The 5880-nt window shown below is 44.4% G+C and overlaps 1 long non-coding RNA gene and 1 other non-coding gene across 2 annotated transcripts; both read right to left on the reverse strand.

The window, feature by feature from the left end:
• Positions 1–101: 101 nt before the first annotated feature.
• LOC142075768 (uncharacterized) lies at positions 102–2434 on the reverse strand. Its single transcript, XR_012671019.1, has 3 exons — positions 2288–2434; positions 901–1207; positions 102–347 (listed from the first exon to the last, which is right to left on the reverse strand). It is a non-coding gene; the product is annotated as an uncharacterized LOC142075768 (long non-coding RNA).
• On the reverse strand, positions 1435–1563 carry LOC142076112 (small nucleolar RNA SNORA47). The gene has a single exon (XR_012671117.1). It is a non-coding gene; the product is annotated as a small nucleolar RNA SNORA47 (small nucleolar RNA).
• Positions 2435–5880: the final 3446 nt, after the last annotated feature.

Below are 5880 nucleotides of genomic sequence, written 5' to 3' on the forward strand. Positions count from 1 at the left end.
CTGCTGTCTGTGTGTATTATTTATTAACTTCTTGTTCTTATACATCCATTGCTGGCAATGGAGATTATGCCAGAAAAACAACCCAACCAACCAATTTTTGGGGGGGAAGGATTGCCAAACTGAAGCTAAAAGCTTGGTATTTATTGAATGTTCCTGAACAAAATAAATCATTGTCAATTTAAGCAGTGTGCTTCTTGATACTATCTTGTGCATATGCTGGATAGGCGTGCTCTTCTAAAATGAGAAAAACCTCATCCTATTTTAGTCAAGTTAAAGTTCTGGTACTTGTCCAAAGGAAACTTGGTAGTCTCACCATCCTATTGGATCATGCAGGGAACTGTCAAGCACTGTTGAGTAAAACCAGGACAAGTCGTTAGCTATTGATCTTAATCTATCTTTAGATGCATACAATATAAAGCAAAATACTCAATCTATGTTATTTTAGTAATTAAAGCACACAAGTTTTTTTAACAATCTGAAGCACACCTTACTTCAGCAGTATAGAGTTGAAGATACACTTAGGAGCACTCTGAATGCTTGCAGCAATATTGCTTAATTTAATTAAAATCAGTTCACTGTTTGCCTTTTTAAGCAGTTACTTTTTTACTGTTTTAGTGATAGTTATGAATTATTGGCTTACTTTGCTGTTGCATTCCTTTATATTGACAACTTCACGTTTTCAGAGCTTACCTATTTCTAGCTGTGAAAAGTAAACAGCTATGTTAAGTTTTAGTTTGCCACATATCTAAAAAGGCATTTCTGCTATTAGGAGGGAGAAAAATCCTGTATGCTAAAAGAACATTTTTACCTTTTAAAAAAAAAAAAAGTTGACCTCTGTGGTCTTAGTAAATCAAACTACAAATCTTAATCTGAAAGGAGAGCAAGACATCCTGTACATACCTTAGGAGGACCCTTAGCTTTCCCTCTCCCCAATTATTCAAGTAACAGCTCTAAGAAAAGTCAGTCACTGGTTTATTGTTGCCTTGCAAAGAAGAAACTTGAAAGGATTTAACGGAGTTTGCATTTCATAAAGTTTTTGAAGTAAGACATCATTCGCCTTCTGTGAGAGGCATGGTCTCATGCAGTCAGGCACTGACTGCTTTCAGTACTGCAGCTTTCTCTTTCAATAAACAGTTCCATATAAAGGGTTGAAGCTTAGTCTCAGTTTAGCGCTGGTGTGACAAATCCCTTTATCTCCTGATGCTGCCTAGGAAGTGGAAAAAGCAGTGCCATTAGTACACACAGCATTGTTAACAAAACAAGTGAAAATAAGGTCTGACTAATCCTCATCAAGCAGTTGTGTGCCTTTATTGAGTAGGAAGACTTATATTGAGCTAAACAGGGCTTTTCATCCCCTTCCTTAGTGACCTCTTAAAAAGTTTTAAGTACAAATCAGTTAGGTGAAAGCCACCAATGCTGTGCAAGCCTTATGTGCAAATGCAGTACCGCTTTCCCTCATGTCAGGAGGGGAACATGAGTTGCCATTGCACTATTATAATTTTGGAGGCTATAACCAGTAAGATACAGCATAAAGTTTAACTGTCTTACCTTCTCAGTCCTCCAATCATCCTGTTGTCTTTTCCAACATACGATACTTAATATTCATCACTTAGACAAAGTTGCTTTTCTGTACATCCAGAGTCAAGTTTTAGCAGTTTACTCTGTGTATAAATATTGCTAGTGAATAATCTTAAAGCTACATTAGAACATTACATTCATCCATTTATACAAACAAAACTATTTTTTGTAGTACTAATAGTGAATTTTGCAAAGCACCAACTTACCGAACATATTTCTGAAATTGAGAATAAACTAAGAAAAGTAGGTATGTTCCTATCTTCAATATGAACAACCCAGCTGGCAAGTAAAAAGAGGAGTGTGTTCATCATGTGAAAGCCACTGGACTAAACACCTGTGCCAACAGGGGCTCTGCATACATATGAAATATTTTTACAAAACATACCATAGATGAAGTTGGAGTTTCTGTTCTAGCAAGAACAGACCCTTTGCTGCTGCAACTAGTTGTATGAAGTGTACCTGACAGGGGCTTTCAGCCAGTAGATAATAAATATGTAGCACCAGGAAAAGATGTCAAAAATAGCATCCTGCTATGAACAACACATATTTAGATGTGCATATGAACAGATTTTGTTCTATATGGACTTTTTATAGGTGCTGCCTATCTTTGTGACCACAGAAGGTGGGATTTTTTTCTCATCCAGTTGCTGCCTTACAAATGTTTTTCATCTGCATCTTATTTTAATCTGGCTGTACCTCTCCTGCCTACCGGTTTCCGTGGCCCAGCTGATTTCGGTACAGCCCTACGGCGTAGCAGGGCACTGGCTGCTCTCATCCGTTTGCGCTGAAGTGTCTCGGTGTTGTGTCGGGACTGCAAACGGGGCCCGCGCTGCCTCTTCTGCTGCTCCTCAAGCTCCTCGGTTAAGGCAGGGGGAAAAACGAGGGTTACGGCCTGGCGGGGCTCTCCCTGCGCGCACACGCGGCTCTGTGCCGGGGAGGCCGGGCAGCGGGGAGGCCATGGCAGCACTACCGGCCCCTTCCCCCCTCGCCACTCGCCAGCTACCCGCCTCAGCCCCCGCTTCGGAGCCCGGGAAGCCGCGCCGGCCCGGCCCGGCCCGCCACAAGCGATCTTTACCGCCGTACCGGGCCCGCCGCCATCTTGTCTCGTCTCGTCCCGTCCGGCCAGCGGCCGCGGCGCGGCGCTCTCCCCGCGGCGGCACCGCGCCGGGGGGGCCGAGGGAGGAGCGCGGCCTGCCCATCCCGGCGCCGCGGCGGGCTGGGGCCCGCGCCTCGCGTTTGGCCTGAAAACTGCTTCTCCTCCTCCTCTTCCTCCTCCTCTTCCTCCTCCTCTTCCTCCTCCTCCTCCACTTCCCCGCCTGCCTTCCGCCGGGGCCGCGCGTCGGCTGCCCAGCCTCGCCGTGGGCTGCCCAGTCTTGCCGTGGGCTCAGGAGCTCCGGGAAAGGCAGAGAAATTGGATGTTCCCCCGAGTTGGCAGCTGATGTGGTACCCTGCAGCTCGGGAGGAGCAGAAGGAGTAGGGGATCCATCACAGGAGGACAACATGACCAGAGGCCAAACAGCCACAAAAGAAAACGAGATCCATAGATACCAGTTTAAAAAGACACCTATATGACTTTTTTGAACATTCAGGATCAGAAATTACCCTCAGAAAGAATGAGTGGAGTCTCAGGAGTGATCCTGAGAAAGAAATGCCAGCAGGAGCCAGCGCAACCCGCCAAGGGAGCCAGCATAGCAGTAGCCTCAGCCAGTTCGTGGGTCAGCAGAGCGCCTCATCCCACGAAGAGCTGACTCTTAATCTGCCATTCCCTGCCCTTCTACTGTCAATGCCTTACAGCCCCTGCTCCTCAGCCTCCCTCTGCTCTCCCTCTGTGTTCCCTCCCTTTTCTAACCATGGAGGAGGGTGGACTGGCCTTGTCTTAGTAGCCTTAGGTCAAGCCTGGTTGCTACTCCAGACAGCATGCTTTGGCCAAACCTCAACTGTTGGGCTTAGTGAGACTAAAAAGGTCAGGTGGTCAGGCTAGATTTTCTAGCACCTTGAGTCTTGCGCTAACATCTGTTCATCTCCAACCTTTTCCCCCTGCAGTCCTTCACTTTCTTCCTTTTTGTTTCCCCTGGCTAATTTTTTTCTTTTAGATCATCTTTTTTTTTCATTTAGCTACTTTCTACCCACCAAAAAAAAAAATCAACCAAAGTGCTGATTAAATAAAACTGTGATACTTACTTGAGTTAACCACCATCGCACTGCTCACTGGATTTGTTTTTTCAGCCTTTTACCTTCTTTATTCAGCCTGTACCACCACCAGGCAGGAATAGTCTCTAAAGTACCCAGTGATGTTGAATAAGGCTTAGTGTGAATCAAAATTATAGTTGCAGTTCCTTAACTTCCTTGGCAAACCCCTAATCTTTCTGTTTGATTCTTTATCTGCACAATGCTAATAATAATATTTGTTTTCACTCCCTCTTTAGAGATACTCAAAAACTGTCTAGACACGGTCCTGGGTGACCAGCTCTAGGTGGCCCTGCTTGAGCCGGATGGACAAGATGACTTCCAGAAATCCCTTCCAACCTCAACAGCTTTGCAATTCTGTGATTACCACAGAACATGCGGTGAGCAACTGATTAGCAGTTGGATACTGAGTGGTGGAGGCCATAAACATATAGGCAGGCAGAAAGAAGTGTGAACTAATGATAGCAAGAAAACCAACAAAAAGCCCGAGGAGGGTCGACAGTTTAGGACTTAACAGAAAGAAACAATCTGCTGTCCAGTCTACCCTTCACCAGCTCTCCTTGAGGTCAGGATTCATGACCCAGAAGAGGTTAAGCTGCAAGAAGAACAGCAAGCACGTGACGAGTCTGAATGGTAAATATTAAACAGGAGTTTTGGAAAGTACACAAGTGGCTATTCTTTAGTGTAAATGCCTACAGAGTGGAAAGGCCACAACGAAAATCCATCAAACCTTGCCCGAAGCAGTTGGTGCCGCCATGACGGCAGGCGCCGTAGGCCAACACCTTCCTCCAACCTGGCAAGTCCAGCATTCCTCTGTACAGCATAACAAAGAAAGAGTACGTTAAAGAAAAAGGTGATACAATGCACAATGTACAAGCAAGTGGCACAGCGCTGGGCCATTTTGGCTTTTTGAAACATTGTCACATGCTTTATAAAGAGCAATTCTCCGTTGCATGATGTTGTGCAAAGTCCTGGTGCTCCCCAGCTTTTGCTCAGAGGCAGGTCTGGATAAGACTACTATTCGTAGACGATTGCTCAGTGTGATGTAGGTGCACTGATCCTCCACAAACGCAGTGGCAAGGAAAACACCACTGAGGTGTTTCTGAGGTACGTTTTCTGTTTGGAGACTTTTTTGAAAGATTTTCTGATCCGTGTCAGCCAAGAAGTTGGAGTTTTTTGGTTGTGATTGCTGAGGGAGAGTAGAGCTTCTGGCTGGGTGGGTTATTTGACCATTAGCAGTTGTTAAGCTTTCTACCAAGGAGGTCAGTGTGATGTGGAAATTATAACCAGGAAGCACTAGAGACGGGCTTCTTGTGTTTGTTCTGGTTGAGCACAAAATAATGAGGTCGACAAGGCCCCCATCCAGCTTTTTAGAGCTTGTTTAAGGCACGTCACGAGGAGAGTGAGGTTGGGATGTTCTTGAAAAGTAGGATTTTTTTGAGACAGTAGTTCCATTTTTCATTTTACCATATAAATGCTTCATTTTAGACATCTGTCTTTATACAGCAAAGACTCGACTTGGAAATTCTTCACAGTACACACCAGGAGGAAAATCACAAGTTCTTTAAATAGCTTTATCCACTAGATGTCTTTAGTGTCAAATTTTGGAGGTAAACCAAGTTGGCTGGTTCTTCCAAGGTTGTATATTTGGAGTTGTTCAAGGGATGGTGGAACATTGCAAAAATGTTTAAACAACAGTCTACAAAATGTGATGTGAGCCTCACCTGTTTCGTCACTGTCCTGTGACCTGCATTCAGGAAAGTATTTCCTTTCCCCTAGACACTGCTGACACCTGGCTGTGGTAATACTCCAATTCCCAGTATTCGCCATTAAAACTAATGAACTGTTGAAGCCTAGATAAATCACTTTAGTCGTTACAAATAAAGATTAAGAAGGCTTAACTGAGTGTAAGGCTCATTTTTAAAATGCTGCAGTGGATGCATTGTCAGGAGACCTTTAAGTTGAGATCTCAGTACACTTGAAGAGGCCTCCTGTAACAGCTGGCAGGATTATTAATAGCTGCCACAACTGATTTAGGTAAAGAATGTGTTTTCTTGGGGGATTATAACTAATGAGTCACGTCATTTTGTTCACCTTAATTTTTATTTGTTTTGC

Source organism: Calonectris borealis, chromosome Z (assembly GCF_964195595.1).
Source record: "Calonectris borealis chromosome Z, bCalBor7.hap1.2, whole genome shotgun sequence".
Taxonomy (NCBI): Eukaryota; Metazoa; Chordata; class Aves; order Procellariiformes; family Procellariidae; genus Calonectris; species Calonectris borealis.